General features: G+C 41.3%; 1 protein-coding gene across 2 annotated transcripts in view; it reads right to left on the reverse strand.

Moving 5' to 3' along the window:
• The window catches only part of PHLDB3 (pleckstrin homology like domain family B member 3), a 48370-nt gene extending 28415 nt beyond the window's left edge, over nt 1–19955 (reverse strand). For both annotated transcript variants that reach the window (XM_063436881.1, XM_063436880.1), the window contains exon 1: nt 19721–19955. The gene's annotated coding sequence lies outside the window, so the exon portion shown is untranslated. The remainder of the gene's footprint in view (nt 1–19720) is intronic.
• Between the last annotated feature and the right edge of the window lie 2864 nt (nt 19956–22819).

The raw sequence follows: 22819 nt of genomic DNA on the forward strand, positions 1-22819 counted from the left end.
CTGCACAGAAATGCTTGACGCTCCCCATAGAAATCCATTGGCTCAATGCATCTCTGCGAGGATTTGCTGATTGGTCTCAGTGTGGCAAATGACATGCATGCACACTAGCCCCTCAATTCATCTCCGTAGGGAAACCTGGATTGGCCCCAATCATCAGTAATGGTGATCTCGTGGCCGCAGCGAGACAGACACAGCGGTGAAATAAAGGTAAACAAATAATTTTGCATACTTCTGTGGGAGCCTGACATTTGAATAGGTGTTTGCATTCCTGACCCTGTAGTGTCCTTTAATATAGGTATCTGGCTAAGTCAGAAAGCATGTCGGAGAGAGGGAGAGAGAGAAAACGCGTGTCGGAGAGAGGGAGAAAGCGACTGGGAGAGGGAGAGAGAGAACACGTGTGGGAGAGGGAGAGAGAGTGTGTGTGTGCGCGCGAAATACAAAGAACATGATATGGGTATCATTACCTTTTCAAGCTTTGCCAATCCACAACTTGTTAACACTCAAACAACACACAGAAACACCCAGCACTAGCAGCAGCCATACACTCATACATTTGGTGGTATTTTTGCTTTCTTGGCACATTTATGCATGAAATGGTTTATTTGTGTTCTCTTGGGTAACGACAGCAGTGATTCAGCAGTCTGCAACAAAATTCCCACGGATGCAAACGGGATTTTCTGTCTTGGCTGGTATCATCACACGTAACTCAAGAAATCCCTCTAGAAAGAAAGGAGGGGAGTCCAGAGTGTGTGTGTGTGTCTGTCTGTGTGTGTCTGTGGTTCCCTCGCACTGCCGCAAAAGCTTGGGACTTCCCATTGAGTCGGGCCTTTGCTTTCTCTGGAACTCTGTCTGAACCTATCTGTTCCTCTTTTGGGCTCCATTTCATCAGACATGAATAAATTATATATAGAAAAAAAACACGCAATAGCAGAGTATCAGGTTAATGAAATGTAGTGTAGAGCAGGTGTACTTTTAACATAAAGCGGCACTGTCACCGTCTGGGGACTTTGCAGAATTCACCAAAACACCCAACATTTCTAGTGCTGGGGGACAAGTTAAGAGGAGTTCTACCTACCGGTTACCTACCTACGTCTACACACTAAGCAAGCACCAGGTCTTAGTTTTACCACTAACTAGCCTAGCCATACATTCTAAACCGTTGTAATCAATGAAAGGCAGCAACAGTCTTTGTAAATTCTAGAGTTCCAATACATCGGACTAGAATGGCCAGTTGGTGTCAGTTCTTTCAGACAAGGGAGGTTTCACTGTTGTTCTCCATGAACACATAAGTTACAGTCAACTAAAAACTCATACTTCTAGCATGTTCACAGCAAGGTCCTTTAGGTTTACACATTGAAGGGACAATGAAGCCACCCAAAGTTCTTTATCTCAGTGAAGTAGTCTTGGTGCCGTGGTCCTGTTATTTTTACCCCATAATGACAAACTCTGCCGTTTTTAGGGTTAAACACACCTTTAGTGTCTGTCTTCCAGACAACCACTAGTTTGTCAATGAGACGAGGAAGCCATCCTCCTCATTGATGTAGTGGGAGGCGAAGAGATGCTTCTCTTCTCTGAAAAAAGGGAATTAAAAAGTTATGAGGTTTTTTTTATCATTTTCTTTTTGGTGGTTTTACCCGGGAGGTCCTGAATCTAAGGGACAGGGGCATTATAACACTAGGAATACAGGTTTGTATTCAAAATTTGACTCTACAGGTTTGAATTTCAAACAGTGACACACTGAAATCCAAAACTGCAAAACAGAGTCTAAAATATCGAGTTGCACCTGTAGTGGATTTGGAATTTTTGTTTTGTTTCAGTTTTGCAATATATATTTTAATCTGCTAGAATTCAAAGTTTAGTGAATAATCAACAACGCGTTTTATCACTACGATGGAAAAAGAACAATGTGTGTTTACGGAGACATTGTGTCAGACTAAACAATGCATTGCATACAATACGCTAACAAGCTTCATCATGAAATATTTAGAATTTATACCCCCCGTGGCTTCGCCTGTGTTTACAGTGGCACAACAGCTGCATAATGAGTACAATTTCACCATCAATGTCAGCATTAAATAAAATTACAATGAGATTAGGTAAACGACTCTGTTGATATTGCCTGGAGACGTTTTGTTCGCAAGTCACAAAACAGTTCGAGGGTTTTTTTACTAAAAAACTCTTAATAGCTGACAAATAAGATACAAATGGTTAATTTTAGGGCAAAAACTGTTGATCTGGAACATTCCCATTTTAATCGATTAGCAATTCACTATTTAGTGAATAGACTTCAAATGGGGGACAGCTTACCTCCTGCCGTTAATTTCAGGTTATTCGCTAACTAAAATTGTAGCAAATGTGGTCATTGAAATTTTACATTTGCTACAATTGTTTAGTGAATAATCTCAAACGTGTGTGAAAACTTTGTACACATTTTAATAATTAAAAAATTGATCAGAGCCTAAGGATTTGCATTAAAAGTAGAAAGTTTTAAGACGTTGGGTCACTGCAGAAAATGTGATGGAGACATTCACTCATTTGCATATACAACACAGCATTCTGGGAGACCTATGGAAATGCTGACTTTCCAAGCTGGTGTATAAGAGGCAGATAATTCAGGAAGTGGTAATGGGTCTGAAAATGATTTAATTCTAACCTAGGGGATGTCACCAGGGGACTCGTGGCACTTATAAGTAGAATGCTGTAGCATTTATGGTGCTTAGATAGCCCCTTTAAAGACTCAAAATATGGGAGTAATCTGGAGATTTACAACTCTCTGTAGTGGTTATGGTTCCAGGACTGCCATATTGAACAGTCTGACTTCTTACCTAGGGTCCGCCACTACCATTGCCAGTGAGCCAAAAGTTCCTAGATTGAAAGACTAAAAGAAGTAACTGCATAGGGATTTCTGGCTCTTTTATAAATTGCTTTTTGTGAGAAGGAATAGTTTTCTCATTGTGCTCTGTGCTGACTCCAGTGCTGTAATGCAATAAGCCAGTAAATCTCTCCATAGGATCCCAGCCGCGCAGTCATAAAAACAGCATTATTTATTTTAAACCTTACTGCTCCAGTAAACGCCTGTGTATGCTGCCTGTTTAATGAGCACTTAATGATGCGTTGCCTTTGCTTTAAAGAAATGTTATACATCATTATTACTAAATGGCATTGGAGATGGGGGTAGCATAAGGGGGTAGGGGAAGATAGTAAATGGCTCATTGCCAGAGCAGACAGTATTTTTTAATTGCTTGTGTCATTCAATATGCAAGCTGTAGGAGCACAAGGCCATTACATCCAAGGGAGCTCTAACTACTAATTTTACAAGCACTCTGAACACCTTATAAAATATAAAGAATGATGTCTGTCACGCTCCAAGCACTCGCCACTGGTTGGCTAATCTACTATATATAAGTGGGGCATTTGGAAATTTGAGACAGAAAAAAAAAAAAAAAGCTTGGCAATGGGTAGCATAAATGTTATTTCAAATATCGCTGTTAAAAAGCAGCAGTGTTTTAATTATGCTCCATTCATATGATCTCAGAGTCAGTAAACCACCAAAAAAAAACAAAAAAAAACTTCTAATGTAATGTTATGATTAAGGGGTTGTAGGGTTGTTGTAACTTAGGGTGCTTGGCGTCAGTGTTAAGGGGGACATGACTGACATAGCAAGTTCTCAGCCATCTACGTGGAGATACCAGAGCATGGAGGGCACGACTCAAATCTCGCGCTCTGAATCCTGAGGATGAGATTAAAAAGTTATCCTCTACTTTTGTGGACAAATATATAACATTTTCTAATTTAATGGCATTGCATGAAAAGTGCTGGTCTGTAGTATGTAGCAGTCAGATGCTGTGCAAATAAAAACAAACGTATCAAGACAAGTTCCTGTCTGGCAATACTTTTCATGGAAGTGTTGTGTGACCCGGAGAACATGATCACACTGGCAACCCCAGGAAATGCAAGGGTTTCGGTATTTTTTTAAATTTATTTTTTATGAAATGGTACATTAGAAACATGCTTTTTAGACAGAATTCCTCTTTAAGAGCATTCTACACAGCAATAAAGATTTTATTGGCTGAAAGCGTTGACAGCGATAAGAAGCTTGTTCAGCAAGATGGAATCAAGTTAACTTGTGCACTGCCAGAGTTACACAAAAACAACCACACGTTGATTTACTTCCAGAACCATTGAGACTTCAATAGTGCAAATTCACTGTCAGCAATGACGGAATAAAAAATGAGCTGGAAACTAATAAACGTCTCCCGTGTCTGAGGCTGGGAGTGAGAGGCATTGTTTGTTCTCACTTTGGGTGGAACAGGTATACATTTTCTGGGTCAAACAATGCCATTATTTAATTCTGCGCCTGCCCCAACCTGTGCCTGTCCTCACAGCTGCATGTTTGCTATAGAAAAGTACAAACAATCTAGAATGTAAGCTCCTTTGAGCAGGGCCCTCAACACAATCTGTTCCAGTGCATGTAGCTTGCCTTGTTGCAAACACATGTCTGTTAGTCCACCTATTGTACAGCGCTATGGAATTTGTTGGCTCCTTATACATAATAAAATGCATGCACTTACAGTCAAACAGCTTCTTGCAAGAATGGCACAGGTATGATTACTTTATTCTAGGGCAGAAACCTCCGAGATTGACCATTCCAGCTCTGGTTGACGGTTTCCCATAATGCTCAGCTGGTGTAATGGCCAACGTTAGCCAGCACTGATCTAGCGTGGCCACATGTCACAGGATGCTCAGTCAGTCTCATGGTCACAGTCATGCAGCACTGATTTGGAGTAGTCACGTGTCCTCAATGAAATTTAGGGAGAGTTAGTAAAATTTAACAAGGGGATGATATAGCGGCAGGAGACATCTGGATTTTTAGCACTTGTAAACTAACCATATCCTTAAAGAAACACTGTCACTTTTCAAGTGCCGGCATTTTTTTTGCAACGACCTCGTAACAGGTGCTAGATAATCTCCAGTTCCTGGCCCATGAAGCTTGTAGGAGACATCTCAACGTTCTACTCTCACGCATGCAGAAGAACGTGAAACGTAGGACGTGTGGAAGTCTACCACTGATGTACACACGCAGTGAGATGCCATACTGTCAGAGATGGGACATGGAAAAGCAAGTGAGAAATCACCAAAGCTCAGCCCTTTTCCATATTTTTGCCATTAACCCAATGTAAATATAAAAACAAATAAGGCACTCAAGCACCCACACTGATCATGTCTGGCCAGTGGAGGAGGAGAGAAGAAGTCCGGAAGCACACTGGAAGGATTTATCAAACAGGTGCTATTCTGGGGTAAAGCGATAAATAAGTGGCCCTCTTGTGCCAATGACTTTTTTGCTTTCTAGGTTTCTGTATAACTGGATAAAATGGAGACTGCGCTTTATGTTCTACAGACTATGGCCCTGGCACTTACAGTTTTCAGAGGCTTTTCCAATAATACGGAAAAAGAGAACAAAGTACAACCTGATAAAAAAAAAATATATAACATTTAATCAATTACACTGAGAGAGTGAAAGTAGACGTACGGACATGAAATACAAAACCAGTTTTAAAAAAAAAATAAACCTCACGTGCAGACAAATGGTTTTGCCCTCCCTTCTGAAATTACAGCCCCATCATGTGGAATGCACCAAATGAATACAACAATATAATTTTATTCAAATTCCTAAATAAAGAGCAAATCTTTATTTTATCTGGTTAGACTTTAAGGTGTCACAATCCTTTGCACCAGGCCTAGATCACGTACCAGCACTGGCAGTAAATATTGTTCTGCTTGTGTCTCTTAATCACTTTATGCAGGTTATTACATATTGTTAAATAAACAAGGTTTATTATTATTATTACATTGTTCTGGTGAGTATAATAGCTCCCTTCAGGCATTTTCATTTAAACACTGCCTTTTCAGAGAAAAGGCATAGTTAACATTGCCCCTAGGGACACCTCCAAGTGGCTACTCCTTAGATGGCCACTGGAGGTGCATCCTGGCTCAGTGCTGCACAGTAAGCAGCCCTGCCGTTCAGCGTCCCCACGCTCTGCATGGAGACGCTGAATTTTCCTCATAGAGATGCATTGATTCAATGCATCTCTATGAGAAGGTGCTGATTGGCTAAAACGGTGTTTGGCCCTGCCCTCTTGCCGATTTTAGCTAATCCAATGCTTTCCCTATGCACTGCAGGTAACCAATTCGGCTTTCTGTGAGATGCACTGGATTAGACTAGGATCATAAGCAGTGCTGATCTTTAAAGAGGGGGAGCAGCTACTTCAAGGAGACTGTCCACGCACTAAATTACAGGTAAGTTTATCTAGTTGAGGTGGCGGGAGACAGTAATATAGAGGAAAACAGGACTTCAAACTCCCCCCCCAAAAAAAACTTCAGTTTCCATCTGTTAGAGACAAAAATGTCATGTTCTAACAGATTTTGCCTAACCCCTTGACATAAAGGGTTAATAGTGAACATTGTAAATAATAACAAATTAAAAATAATGGGTTTTTTTGTATTGTTTTTAAACTCAATGGATGCACAGAAATGCTGAGGAGGGGAGGGGGGCTAACTTGAAATGATTTGAAGACCCCCAGCTAATATTAACAGAGGCCCAAATGGGGGCAGAAGCACTAACCCTAATAGATTCCAGGTTCCAGACAGAAAGCTATTCAGTAAACATGTCCGTCTCACTTACCATCAAGACCTGTCTAGCCCCCACAATGGTGCCTTATAAATTAAAGGTCAACCACTATAATCAAGGATTTAAACAGAAACACAAACACAGAGACATTTATATGTATTTATTTAATTTACTTTTTTTTTTCTACCTTGGGTTTCACCAGATGTTTTCTGTTAATCAACAGCATTTTATGAACATAAAAAGGACTAGACCCCCCAGCCATCTGGGATATAGGTTTTAATGTCGCCTTGTAGATCTGTAAAGTGATAGTCATGTCCCCTAAAGCTTCAGCCCGCCATCTTAGACCATGCTAGGTCTATCGATCAGGCACAAAGCATGTAGTGTTAAAGGACCACTCTAGGCACCCAGACCACTTCAGCTTAATGAAGTGGTCTGGGTGCCAGGTCCAGCTAGCTTTTACCCTTTTTTTTATAAACATAGCAGTTTCAGAGAAACTGTTATGTTTATACTGAGGGTTAAGCCAGCCTCCAGAGCCTCTAGTGGCTGTCTCATTGACAGCCGCTAGAGGCGCTTGCGTGCTTCTCACTGTGAAAATCACAGTGAGAGCACGCAAGCGTCCATAGGAAAGCATTATGAATGCTTTCCTATGCGACTGGCTGAATGCGAGCGCGGCTCCTGCCGCGCATGCGCATTCAGCCGATGACGTCGTGAGGAAGAAGAGGAGGAGGAGGAAAGCTCCTCGCCCGGCGCTGGAGAAAGAGGTAAGTTTAACCCCTTCCTCCCCCCAGAGCCCGGCGGGAGTGGGTCCCTGAGGGTGGGGGCACCCTCAGGGCACTCTAGTGCCAGGAAAACGAGTATGTTTTCCTGGCACTAGAGTGGTCCTTTAACCCCTTAAGGACACATGACATGTGTGACATGTCATGATTCCCTTTTATTCCAGAAGTTTGGTCCTTAAGGGGTTAAGGATGTTTTAGGATTAGAAGAGGGTGAAAGTGGGCACCTGTCTGATGTATGAGGAGTCAAGGGGCAATGCATTCCTTATTGTATTTACCCGCTTGTGAATACCAGGTAAGTGACCCTAATAAGTGCAGCATTAGACTCTGGATCTGTGCCACCTGTAAGGAATTAAATTCTTATGAGAACACTCGTATGCAGGAGAACCCCAAGAGGATCTGGCCAGCATTGCGGCCTGTCCGTCAGGTGAACATTCACATCAACCCACCTCTTACAGGTGAGACTGTCTACATTCACATCTTTAAAAACATCCCCATCTGGTCTGCTCATCTCCCAGTCTTGCTGTCATCTCTGCATGTTATACTAATATCTAAAATAATGAAAATCCAACATCTCAGAAAAGAGGAACGTTACGAAACAAAAGAAGGACTGATCATATTGGGTTCCAGCGAGGGACACTTGGGTGGTATGTCCTTAGCACTAGCACACAACGAGTGAAGCCACAGATATGGAAAGCCAAAAAAAAAGTGTGTTTATTTTTAAACGCTTGGTTCCTGCTCCTGTCAAACGCTGATAAAAGGATGATGTATTTAAAAATAAATAAACCATTACTTCTTCTTTCTATCCCCCCCTTCCCTATTTAGGCCAGTAACTATGGTTCTGTTAGTAAATATCCCTGGGAAATCCACAGAACTTTCAATTCTTTCTATTAAAAAAAAAAAAAAAAAAAAAAATTCCCCTTAACTGGAAAAACTGGAAGCTATAAACAGATATATGATTATATTTCAAACATTAACACATTGTTATTATTTTAAATCACCAACATATTCCATAGCGCTGTGCACTGGGTTTGGTCAGTAAGCCTCACTATGAGAAGTCAATACGATATTTCTTTAGTAACTATTTGCACATTTAAATGAATGTTTTGTCCCTGATACAAACATGCCAAGCATCACCTGTCTGCATTACCTGTTTGTTTTATGTTAACATAGTTACACAACATTTGGGTACTGCTAGCGCTCCCTTGCAAGCCTTCACCTGTCAGTGCAGAATATCGTATTTTTACAGGCTTATGGCACACATGCGGGGCTAATCAGGAGCTGTGCCAATCTGGGAGAGATTGGTTGTTGCTCAGGTGTGAACTAGCCCGATTGTGTGGTAAAAAACTGAATTATATAATTATTGTAAGAATCAAAAGTTTCCACTCACCACAACCCATTGGCATGTTAAAATTCAGCCATGGAGAGTAGATATTCAGACATGGTGAGTGTGCTATGGACTCTCCAGGCTTGCAATGGCTAGTATGTTTTAGGGACTGGCTAGTATCGCAAGACTTGAATTTTTTAATCGAAAATAGTTTATTATTTATTTAATCATAAGTATCACTGTCAGTTTGTATACATTGCTTGAGAAGACTTCCATTTCCAGTGCCCCTCTAAAGTCACACTCAATAACAGACATACCCAACATCAAGTTGATAAATTATGTTTTGCTATTTTGCTTTACAGTATCCAGTCAGGGATCCAAAATGGACGAGCAGAGGTCACGCCCTCCAAGTAGCTGCCATGTTTGGCACTGGAATCATGTCATAGACCTCAACTGATCTGCAACGATTGTCCATTAGACAATCACACGTTGACCAACACAGCTATAAAACCATGTGTTTTATGGGAAGTGACAGCTTGACACATGCAATTAAATCCATCCAGCTCCGACAATCCTTTCAACCTCAATGTGTCACTAAAGGCTGGGCATGGGTTAGCCCCATCACACACTGCCCTCCCTGAATATAAAAGGCAGAGGTGTGATAATATTACATAAAGACACGGGTGTGATACCACTGCTGTCATGCATCCCTATTACACCACCCAGACATGAAGATCAAATTTATAAATAGCAACCGATCAACAATATTAAGGCAAAAATAGCGGGTTTGAAGAAATTCTGCAATTCTTGTCTATTTTAGCCTGAGTTTTTCAATTTGGTTTTCAATCCACTACAAATTTGATGTTCAGTGATTAAATCCCTAATTGTACATTTAATGGTTGAATTCTGTAATTTTATTAAATCGCCCCTTTTCCAGTGAAGTGTTTTTGTTTTTTTGTCTGTGCTCTATAATGTACTCTAAAATGGAGGCTCTGTGTGAACGTGAGGGACAGTCTGTGTGCGCTGTGATATCTCTCCTTTATACACACAAAGCGATCATTTCAAGGTCCTTTTAAACTTCTATGAATAGCCGAGGTCAACTTTGCTGAAGTTTACTCTCTGCTTTCTGTAAACTCACCATACTGTAAACAGTTCTGACTGCTCACATTTCATTTTAAGGCACGATGAACTATGAAAATTGTCCGTGGCAGGAAGAAATTTATTTTTATAAAAATAGACAACTTAATTACAGTAGTGATTTATTTCCAGAGTTCTTGATTGTGATGGTTTTATGAGGAGAAACCTGTCAAATATTTGCTCGGTTTAATGAGCAACGCTGTAATGGTGGTGCATTTAGCTGAGTGCGGTGTTCTCGCTGAGACATTTAGAACGGTGCCATTTTAAGTTTTGCTTTTAGGGGTAGAGGGTGCTTAGAACTGGTCTAACATGTGAATTTGTTAAGGAAATACCAGCACTAAAAAATGTTGTAGGCCAGGTGTAGGCAACATTTGGCATTGCATATCTTGTGGACTAGATCTCCCATGATGCTTTGCCAGCTGTGAGCATTATGGTAGTGCAGACTGTGACCTACAACTGCTGTAGACTGTCAGTTCCCTTATTCTCAAGCTATCTATGCTTGGTTGAGGGTGCAGTGAGTTACAGTGTGTTAAAGGGTCTACGAAGGTCAGGGGTACACAATGTATCACCCAATGATCTAAGGATGCATACAGGCGCATGTTTGAGGTTGTGTGAAAATCCCATTGAGTGGTTTATGTGATATGCAGAAAGCCCTTCGCTAATTTTTACAGTTGGATACATTATACACACACACACACACACACACACGTTTCCCAAACACAAGCTGGCAAGAGAATCATGGGGATTCCACAACAAAGACAGTAATATGAAACTGAAAGGGGTACCATGGAGGGGAATTCAGTCACTGGCTAACGTCGGCTAGCAGTTCGGGCCATTATGGAGCTGGGATTCTGAGGTTCAAAGGCAGGCAATATCATTAATTAAAGATGGGGACAGTTTCAACTCAAATCCTGGCCTTATAATTATTGTATTTTTGTTCAAAGGCAGGGGAAGATTTTAATTACAAAGAGAGGGTTTTCAGATGAGCTTTATTTATTCTGGAAAGCGGCACCATGTGATGGAATATGCTGGTTTCCATATAACCATAAACTGAAAGTCAAAGGAAAGTCCTTACAGTGGTTTCTGTATTAATAGAACTTCACAGAATGCACAGGGACATGTATGGTAAAGGGACATTCTGAGCGCTGTTCATAATCACTGCTACTTATTGTTAAATGACTGGTACAAGTACAGAGAAATCATATGACATAATATGCTGTGGATTGCTTTATTCACGAAAAAAAAGCGCCCGATACTATTAACTTTTAAGGTAGTTATTAAATTATATAACTACCTTAATTATTAAATTAAGGTAGTTTCATTCACAGTTTTTCATGAATGAAGCTACTCAAGACATCCAAACTACATATCCTAAAAACAACACCTGCTATGTAGGATATGCATATTGACCCCCTAGAATAAAATGTGATAACCAGGATTGGCTGAGAAAATTCAGCCACTTCCTAATCTTTGCAGACCATTGAATTTACATAAAACACACTGAATTTTCTGAAGCAAGAATCTTTTTATTAGATATATTGTATCTACATTATGTTTATGGGATATTGCATAAATGGACAAGGGGGGAAAACAACATATTATGTTAGCAAAGAAGGGTTATTTCTTAACATTCAGCCTCTTATGCATGTCATATGCTTAATGTATTTTCTATTCCTCCAGAGATCCTTTTAAATAATGTATCATTAAGGGTGATTTGTGAGACAAATGGCTATACTACACTATTTTATTTTAATTGTTTCCAAACCTCTGGAAGTATCAATCATTTCATTTTTAAAATGTAAACTTCCCCGAGGAATTTGATTCCAGGGAACATACTATAAACAACCAGTGAATTTAGCGTCTAGCAAAGCATCATGGGTGTTTGGGGGGATCTACATTTGGCTTCCTGCGGTGATAGCAAAACCATTTGTAAAAGCCAAGGTTTTCACCAAAAAGTTTTAACCCATCTCATCTGCTTGGAGTGATGGTGATTGAATTGTGTGGATCCACATACAGATACACAACAGCGATATATCTGGAATAACCGCTGTCTGCACGCCCTTTGCCCTGCAGTAACTTCCTGATTGCCACAATACTTCACATTCCAGAACAATAATAACATTTCCCATAAACATGAAAATCCCCAAACATCTTGATACTTTATCATGCTACGACAGCAGATTATCCCAGGTGTCACATTTGGTTACATTTATTCTAAGGGTAATCTCTCTGTCATGTTCACCTGTATAGGAAGTTTTTCCGAACCTTGCTTTAGCCAGCCGTAAATCTTCTATTTTTATTACACTATGTGAAGTGTAAAATAAGCACAGAAAAGGGGGATGGCAGCACCATTTCGATATCAGCATATTTCTAGCTCACTAAAGGGTTACTCCAAGTACCATGACCACTTCAGTGATTTCAATTGGTCACGGTGCCCGAAGTCTGTATTTGCCGGGTTTCTCTGTTAAACCCTGCACATAATGGGTTTAACCCATTGGCTGCCGGAGGTGTGCACAATGTGCCGTTTATTGGCTGACGCTCTCAACCAGTGAGTGGTGGCTGGATCAGCTGGATCAGAGAGAGCATCGGAGGAAGGGACCCCATAAGCTGGCAATTACTAAACAGTTTGACACATTACTGAGGTACCAGGCCACATTACCCCGGGCATCGGAGTCACTTCAGCGGGCTTTACTGGTTCTGATACTTGGAGTAAACATTTTGGATTGACAAAACGTGGGTTTCACTGATCCCTAAGGTGTCTGGAGTTTACCCTGAAATCATACGTTTAAGACCAAAATAGCAGAACTGGAAACACTTGCACTGGAGACATTTTCCATTTAGACTGTTTTGGCTTGAAATTTGCAATTCTGTGGTAATTATCAACTAATCACAGTTTTGTTAATAATGGCAAATGTCTCATGTCCCAGTTTAAACAGAGGTTATACAAAGTCATTTACTAAAGTAAGAATTCCAAGTTCATAACAGTCAAACTGTAAAAAATCTCCAGGTCATTTATTTACTCTTCCAGTTTGAATACTTGGAACTAAATTACATTTACTTTGAATTCTTACTTTTGTGAATAACCCAGCTAATTAACTCGCATTAGGAAGCATCCTGTCTGTAGCTGATGGAGCAGCATAGCTTAGTGGAATAGGGCCTTGACCGAGCTAGGAGGCGGGCATTCATAGTTAGTGTGTTTGGATTGGCTAGTTATCTGGGATGGGCAGTGACAGAGATAGGAGGCGGGCATTCATAGTTAGTGTGTTTGGATTGGCTAGTTATCTGGGATGGGCAGTGACAGAGATAGGAGGCGGGCATTCATAGTTAGTGTGTTTGGATTGGCTAGTTATCTGGGATGGGCAGTGACTGAGCTAGGAGGCGGGCATTCACAGTTAGTGTGTTTGGATTGGCTAGTTATCTGGGATGGGCAGTGACAGAGATAGGAGGCGGGCATTCATAGTTAGTGTGTTTGGATTGGCTAGTTATCTGGGATGGGCCTTGGCAGAGCTAGGAGGCGGGCATACAGAGTTAGTGTGTTTGGATTGGCTAGTTATCTGGGATGGGCCGTGACAGAGCTAGGAGGCGGGCATTCACAGTTAGTGTGTTTGGATTGGCTAGTTATCTGGGATGGGCCATGACAGAACTAGGAGGCGGGCATTCAGTGTTAGTGTGTTTGGATTGGCTATTTATCTGGGATGGGCCATGACAGAGCTAGGAGGCGGGCATTCAGAGTTAGTGTGTTTGGATTGGCTAGTTATCTGGGATGGGCAGGCTGATACATATAGGGCAGCCATCTTAAAATGTTCCCATTCTAATGTTTACTCAGATAAATTGTTGTTGTCCCTCCCACTCTCCCTGATTTTGTGTTAGGTTTGATGTTATTTTCTGTCTGGTCACAGCGGCGGGGGGCTGCATAGGTAAATTGGGGGGTGGAATGGGTTGTTAATATGAATTGAATTAATGTGTTTTAAAAGTTGATATGTGGTTTAAAAGTTGGTATGGTAGGTTTCCAGCTGGCCTGTGGCTTAGTACCTGGGGATGTAGGGGTATCTCGATATACCCATACATTGGATCATTCGGACAAGTTGGTGTGGTAGGTTTTGAGCTGGCCTGTGGCTCAGTACCTGGGGGTGTAGGGGTATCTCGGTATACCCCTACATTGGATCATTCGGACAAGTTGGTGTGGTAGGTTTTGAGCTGGCCTGTGGCTCAGTACCTGGGGGTGTAGGGATATCTCGATATACCCCTACATTGGATCATTTGGGCAAATTTTTGCACTTTTATGTTTCATGATGTTATTTATGTTGTTATATTGTTATGGTGTAATGTTGTCAATATTGGGGTCATTGTAATGTTGTGGGGGGTTAGGTATATACTGTGTCATAGTGTTTGTTTGACAATGACTTTTTGTATTAAAATTGATATTATATTATATTAAATTAAAAGCTGTGGACAGAATTTTACCCAACATATTATGTCTGTGCATTATTGGGTATGTTTGGGATTTTTTTATGCTTAATGTCCAAGGGTATGACTATGTACCTGTCATGTCTCTTGCTTGTCCCTGGCCAAAATGGCCGTGGGTGCCTGGTATGACTTGATTTGTTTTCTTGCCCCTCATTTCTTGCGGTTTTATGAGCAGGGGAACGTATAATGGTCAGTTCTGCTATTACGCTGTGTATAACAGAAAGGTTAAAATGTATATCATACTCCACTGAACTAGAGTTTAAAGCCCCTTTAATGTGTACTCTCCAGGTCTTGCTGTGTGTACAGGGCCTGACGTACACAAGCAGGTAGAGGACTATCAGGAGTATGATTAGTAGATTATTTTTTTTAGAACAGGTTTTGCATGTATTTATATTGCAAAACATGTGCAAGCAGATAAGGCAAGCTCTTTCCCATCACTGATTTGAATATTTCGAAAATAATGTAAAAAGAAGCAGTGTCACATGGCTGCATCAATTGCAAATGATTTAGATATGTTTTCTTTTTTACTTACTATTTTTGCAAATGAGGCGGGTAAGAGAGCAGTCACCTGCTTTCATCATTTACGGGAACCAAATAATACTCAGAGGGTCTACAGCAGGCTTCCCCAAACTCCAGCCCTCCAGATGTTGCTGAACTACAACTCCCATGATTCTATGAATGAAATAGATGGGCTGAGAATCATGGGAGTTGTAGTTCAGCAACATCTGGAGGGCCGGAGTTTGGGGAAGCCTGGTCTACAGGGTGATACACATATGTCGTGTCTTAAAGAGGAATTTTAAGTTCAAAAGGACATTCTTACACGTCATACATTAGCGTTTAGTTGTGCTATACATACTGCTCTCCGGTTGTCATAGGACTACCCCACTTACAATGCTCAGCCAGCCACAGACACAGTGCTTTTATTTTCTAAACTTTCCTTAGCATCATGGGACTTGAAGTTCAACTGCAGCTGAAGATCTCCCTGCACATTACTCCAGATACTCAGACAATTGGATTATGTGATTAACGAAAACCTGACATTCTAGTTCTATACGAACAGCATCTTGACAGCCATCTATTAACTACCAGCCGGCTGCACCTACTGGGTAGCATGACAATGTCTTAACGCAAAAAAATCCATCCTTGTTCTCTCCACCATCACTTGGCAACACACAGCATTCATACTGTATGATGTCATGTTAACCATTTCATGTCCCTCTTCAAGGTCAACTGGATCAAATTCCAGAAACCAGACTGTAGACAACGCTCGGTCCATACACACCGTGTGAACAATAGATTATCTCCGGGCTCCCCCGAATGGGACTGGAAACAGCTAGCGTGTGGGAAACCTGCTCCCCATGTCGGAAGGGCCTTGTCAGCCAGTTTTGGCAATAAAGAAACAGGATCTCAGTCCAGGAGTTGGGTTACCCATTCACTACTGGAGGTGACACTTGAATGTCCATTGTGAACCAACTATCTATAGACTGCAGGCGTAATTTCCACACACCGTATGTCTGCTGCTCAACAGATGCCAGGAGAGTAAAACTGCCATCTGGAGAACTGCAGCTGTTGAGGACTACATGTCCCATGATTCTTCACCTTTCCAGGGTACCAGACCACCATTTGAATGAGGGACAGAGAAGATATACAGGGTTATTTACTGAAATGAGAATTGTCAGGATTTCAAAACAAAAAACGGAAAGTGAATTCAACTTTTAGACCAAAATAGCTGAAATGGAAGCATAGTGGACTTAGCAATGCAGCTACTTTGGCCTTAAACGCTCAAATTCTCTCTATTGTAAATAACCCTGATAGGTTATCTAGTGCCAAGACCTACTTTCTTATAAAAGGGCAGTATTTTCTACAGCTCAGAAATTAGTTCCCGCCAGGGTTCTGTTTGGAGTAATTTATTTATACTGCTACATTCTGGTTGACCCAATTGTACATCGCCACGGATTATGTTGGCATTTTGTAGATTTCAGCTAATGCACTTGCGAAGGCCGCCTTTTGTTAATGTTATCCCTGTACAAATCAAGATACAAAGAGCTGCTAACGTTGCTTTGCCTGGGAGAGGATTAGAGTAGAACGTTAGCAGCTGTCATTGCAAAGGTAGGTCATTACTGGACCTGCAATCATCTACCTGCGTATAACTATATACAGATATATGGAAGCAGTTTGAAAATCAGCTAATAATGCACGGCAGCTGATCTACAATCCCATGTCAGAGGCAGTGTCTATTTAAACCGATATAAGACATGCAGACAATATGAGCGTAGAATTGTAAAAAAAAATATTACAGCATCATCCAGCAATAGAACACAGGAGGAATCTGTACACACCTATATCACACAGCTAACAGCTGTCCTCCCAACACTTCAAATCGGTGATGAAATAGAGTTTCATGCCAATGTGACATGGATCTATCAAACAGGTACACAGACACCACACAGGTAACATGTATACACCAGCCATGCACAGGTTGGTTATGTATGCAAATGTATTACATCACATCTGAATACTCCTTCACCGTATATGTCAGATCATACGTCTTCTTATAGCAACAACTGGAGAAAGCATTGTACACAGGTCAGTCTGTACGCAAATAAAGTACAGACACACAAATAACAAATCTGCATACATTCCACCTGGGACATCTGTTTGTATCAAACTGCTTCACACTAGTGCTAACCACACACACCTACAGCACTTTCACAGTTATTAAAAGTGAGAATTCTGACCTACAAGAGGTCCAGGCAGAGGTGGTGATAGTCCACAACAAGGTCAGAGCTATAGAGGCAAAAGAAGCAAACAGAGAAAGCCAAATGCAGGAGGCTAGAACGCAGATGGAGGGACTGACCTCGCAAGTGCAGAAGCTGAACCGCACGGTAACAATGCTGGAAACGCGCCATAGACGTAGAAACATACGTCTCAGGGGAATCCCAGAGATGATTGACACAGAGAAGCTGCTGCAATATACACAGAGCCTCATAGACACACTAGGAATCAGGGGAGGGACTGCTCCGCCACTGATCACCTCGGTGTTCAGGGTCCGAAAGTCCCCAGCAGCACCTGAGGGCTCCGCCAGAGATGTGATAGCGGTAACACGTGATGTTGCTGTCAAGAATGCGATCATGACCTACTCTAGAACGCAGGGGAACATAACCTTTGAAGGCAGTACAGTGGCTGTATACGGCGACATCCCGTTCCCTGTGCTCATGGAAAAACGCAAATTGGCACCGGTGGCAAAGAAACTAAGAGACTGCTCTATAAAATACCGCTGGGGAGTGGAGGGATCCCTGGAAGTGACAACTGGTGACAAAGCCCATACCCTGACATCAGCAGACGACCCCGAGGAGCTATATAAGCACCTGGACATGCGCCCACAAACTCTGACAGACACATCCTCCGAACAGCACCGAATCGGAAGAAAAGAGACCGGCACCAACACAGCTCAGAGGCGGGCCAGACCACTAGGGGGAACTACCTCTTGGCGCTGAGTCAGAGACTTCACCTCATACCCCCATCCCCAGGCAGTGACCCATCCAATCCAATCCAGGAGCCCAGAGCCCAATATGAACCGAGACCTAGCTCACACTAGACAGTAGTCCAATTATAAATTGTGTAACATCAGGGACTGAAGATTAAAGGCAGACCATAGCTGTTAATTGTGGTATATAAGCCGCAAAAGTTATGCCTGCTTTACTCATGTCAAATATACATAAAATGAAAAGTTATGTTTTATTCACGATAACTCAATAAAATATAAATTGAAAAAAAAAAAAAAAAAGTGAGAATTCTTGGGAATTCAAAATTAACTTATTGTGAATTTCAAATTTAAGGCCAAAATGACCAAACTGAAAAAAAAAATCTCCAAGTCAGCTGTGCTCCCAGCTCAGCTACTCTGGCCTTAAATTTCAAATTCACTTTAAATTCTAACTTTATCGAATAACCTTGACTGTGTATGACGTAGGTACCTTGTATATATATATACACACACACACACACAGCTACATTACAGATGTACAAAAACATACTGCATATAATACAGGCAACAACTGCACATATCAGACATAGGGAATAAAAGTATTTAGATAGAAAACACAAGAAACATGTGTTTATACCTACCTAACTAAGGTAACATTCCAACACGCCTGTATCTCACAGGAAATACATATACATTGACAAAACATAAGTAACATTTTACACACCTACAATCCCCAGGAGAAAAAAAAAACTCTTTAGACACCTGCATCACACTTGTCATATATCTACTTACAACTAAATCACACAGGTAACATCTCGGTACATAGATAATATATGTATACAGCAATACTACAAGCCAATATGCGCATATACCTACATCACACAGGTAACATCTCTGTACAGATCTCACACAGATACTACAAGCCAATATGCGCATATACCTACATCACACAGGTAACATCTCTGTACAGATCTCACACAGATACTACAAGCCAATATGCGCATATACCTACATCACACAGGTAACATCTCTGTACAGATCTCACACAGATACTACAAGCCAATATGCGCATATACCTACATCACACAGGTAACATCTCTGTACAGATCTTACACATATAATATATGTATACACCAATACTACAAGCCAATATGCGCATATACCTACATCACACAGGTAACATCTCTGTACAGATCTTACACATATAATATATGTATACACCAATACTACAAGCCAATATGTGCATATACCTACATCACACAGGTAACATCTCTGTACAGATCTTACACATATAATATTTGTATACCACAATACTACAAGACAATATAATACCTACATCACACAGGTAACATCTCTGTACAACTACATCAGACACGTAACACCTGAATATTATACAGGTAAACATCTCCATAAACCTATCCCTCATACATAATATATGTAAACCAGATAATATATGTATACCAATTCTACAAGACAATAGGAATATATACATATTCCGCACAGATGATATATGTATAACCCTGTATTACATAGTATATATATATATACACCAGAAAAGGTGACCTCTGCATGAATCTGGTAACATCTGTATATACACACCTGTAGCACACAGATATAATCATGGATATACATTGATGGTATGTGAAATAGCTGTATCTTCTGGTAATATCTAATAGTACATTACAGCACATGTATAAGAGGCAACAGGTGTATAAGATCTAAATAGAAGGTGTGAGACGGTATGTGTGAAATGCATAGTATACTTCATGCACTGATGGATAGAGCAGTAATAAAATCCTATGTGATACATCCAGATGGTGCCAGATGTAAACATGGGGAGCAGACTGTCAGACAGTGAGAACTGGGGGTTAATGGAATCAGAATTCTGTTAATTTGTATCTTACCTTCACAGTTCCTGTTTTAATTCTCTGGATTCTGTTCCAGGGGCAAAGTCTTCCTTACACAGCACAGCCTGGGATTCTCACTGAGTCAGTAATCCTGAGATCCTCACTCAATGAGCAGAGACTGAGATCCTCAGTCAGTAATCCTGGGAGTCTCACTCAGTCAGTAATCCCAGGGAGTCTCACTCAGTCAGTAATCCCTGGGAGCCTCACTCAGTCAGTAATCCCTGGATCCTCACTCAGTAATCCTGAGACCCTCACTCAGTCAATAATCCCTAGATCCTCACTCAGTCAGTAATCCCTGGGAGTCTCACTCAGTCAGTAATCCCTGGGAGTCTCACTCAGTCAGTAATCCTGGGAGCCTCACTCAGTCAGTAATCCTGGGAGCCTCACTCAGTCAGTAATCCCTGGATCCTCACTCAGTAATCCTGAGACCCTCACTCAGTCAATAATCCCTGGATCCTCACTCATTCAGTAATCCTGAGATCCTCACTCAGTCAGTAATCCTGAGATCCTCACTCAGTCAGTAATCCTGGGAGCCTCACTCAGTCAGTAATCCTGGGAGCCTCACTCAGTCAGTAATCCTGGGAGCCTCACTCAATCAGTAATCCTGGGAGCCTCACTCAGTCAGTAATCCTGGGAGCCTCACTCAGTCAGTAATCCTGGGAGCCTCACTCAGTCAGTAATCCTGGGAGCCTCACTCAGTCAGTAATCCTGGGAGCCTCACTCAGTCAGTAATCCTGGGAGCCTCAATCAGTAATCCCTGGAGCCTCACTCAGTCAGTAATCCTGGGAACCTCACTCAATGAACAGAGACTGAGAATCTCGCTCAGTCAGTAAACCTGACCTGGAGTATTACTCAATCAGCCAACCTGAGAGGTTTCACTCAGGTTCCACAATGTATCCTCGCTATGAATCGGCCAATAAGCAGTGTTTTCAGCCAGCATAGCTCCAGTGAGTGACTGAGTGAATGATTCAGTTGTGCTGAGTAAACCCAGCCTCCAGCTCACACTCCTCCCTCTGGCTCTGTTTGTCCCGCACTCTGTCACCTTCGCTTTCAGTAGCCGGATAAAAAGGGGACTTTCTCTGGACTCCCACTCTCATGAGCCTCAGCCAGACTCACAGGTCACAGCAGCTGGATCCTGGAATGAGTGAAACTGCTGCTCCCTGCCCCCTTCTCGTGGCTTATTAAATGAACAATAGTTGTTATTTACCTCCCCCCCCCCTCTCCTTTATTCTATGACAATAGGTGGTCTGACTGATTTTCAGAAAGTTTGTACACCTCCCCCCTCGGCCTGCAGAGTGGGCTGGGAGTAGGAAACACATTAATTCAACACATCTGGCACCTTTCTGCAAACACTCCTTGCCATTCATTGCTGGATACCTTGTAAAACATACCAGTACCATATGGAGTACAATGATACAAGCTAACATTAGAAGTGTGGCTAGGGTGACAATGCCTTACTGCACTCAAAAAGTTAAGAAAACGATTTTATAAATTTTCATCATTTTTTTCCCGTCAGGATAAGTTAACACCACATTTATCATGCTTTAGAAAAAAAAATGAACCCATGGGCACTCTGTCACTTTGAAGTCACATCTAAGCATTTATTGCAGGCGTTCCTGATGCTTTTTGGCATGTTATATGCATTGCATTTGTTTCCAAAATGAGCTGAATTGCCCATTCTTTGCTCGGTTGGTATAGAAGAATATACATTTAAATTATTTAACTACATCAAAGCACGTTCAATAGGGACTCCAGCGCTGCGGCAGGCCGTGCGCCTACAGTAAGCGGCGCAGCTATTGCTGAAATAGTACAATGAAATAGCTAAAGGAATGATTTGGGGCCTAAACTGGCATATGGAATCACTTATTTAGGGGTGATTTCGCTGCACCCTGAGTTTTAAGGTCGAATAGAGTTATTCGAGAACGTGAAAATTCTAAGTGAATTCCAAAGGCCAGAGTAGCTGAAATGGAAATATTTGCTAATTAACCTATCATTTCAGTGTGGTTACGCTGGCCTTAAAAGGTTACTACAAGCGACATAACCACTAGCCCACTGTAGAGCCCACTGTAACCCCTACAGCCAAAAATACCCTGGGCCAGTTCCTTGGTAATTGGGCAAGCTGATTAGCAAAGGGTTCACACCGGGCTCGGATGCTCCTTAAGGGTCCAGTGACGCGGCTCTGGCTTCTGCAGGTGCTGCGCTGTGACAAAAGTTGAGCAAAATTGACATTAGGCATTCTTTGCGATAACTGGTGTCTATTATGCGAGAAACTCCACCTAACTTAAATCATCTCTGCGCACCTTTCTACGTTCGTTTGTTTTTTTTCTTCTTTATTTTTCTTTGATTATGATTTTGTTTGCTTTTCTCAAAATTTCAAATAACCCACGGGATAAAAAATGTAATTAAAATAAACATCTAGCAATGCGTACAAACATATTATAACAAATGTAATTTAAATATAAGCTCTCAATAATATATTAGTGTAGACCTACAAAAAAATAATGAATTTAAATAGATAGCAATAAAAAGACAAGACAGGTTTTTTTTTTTTGTTTTGTTATAAAAACATTCTGTTAATGAAGTTGATGTTCACCAGTGGTGGTCAAGTGGTAGATCTTTAACTGTTTTCTAGCCACAGTTCCCATGATGCTTTGCCAGCCTAAACATTGAGATGTAGTTCAGCAACAAGTGGTGCTACCTCTCTGCCAAACCTGATATAAACAGTTTCTCGCAGTGCCCCAAATTTTAAAAACTTGCTTTACAAGAAAAAAAAAACACGTATTTGTGCGTAGAGATAATTACCGCTCATTACTGTGAAAATTCATGCTTATGTTCTCCTGGTTTTGTTTTTCTGATCTTCTACCTCTGGGCTATCTCAGTCCTACTCCGTAATTTGTTTCAGTCTGTCTCCAGTTTATGGAAATGACCTTTGCTGGTTTAACCAATACAGTTGCCCCCGGGGCTGCCCCTTCTGTACATTTACCCTGTAATTATTTAAATGGTGAGCAGTACCGGCCTAGTTCTTCGCTCACACTCAGAGAGCAGACAGGGATGTCCACCCAAAGTGCATACAGTGTCAGATTCCTGTCTAGGTCA

Source organism: Pelobates fuscus, chromosome 11, assembly GCF_036172605.1.
Source record: "Pelobates fuscus isolate aPelFus1 chromosome 11, aPelFus1.pri, whole genome shotgun sequence".
Taxonomy (NCBI): Eukaryota; Metazoa; Chordata; class Amphibia; order Anura; family Pelobatidae; genus Pelobates; species Pelobates fuscus.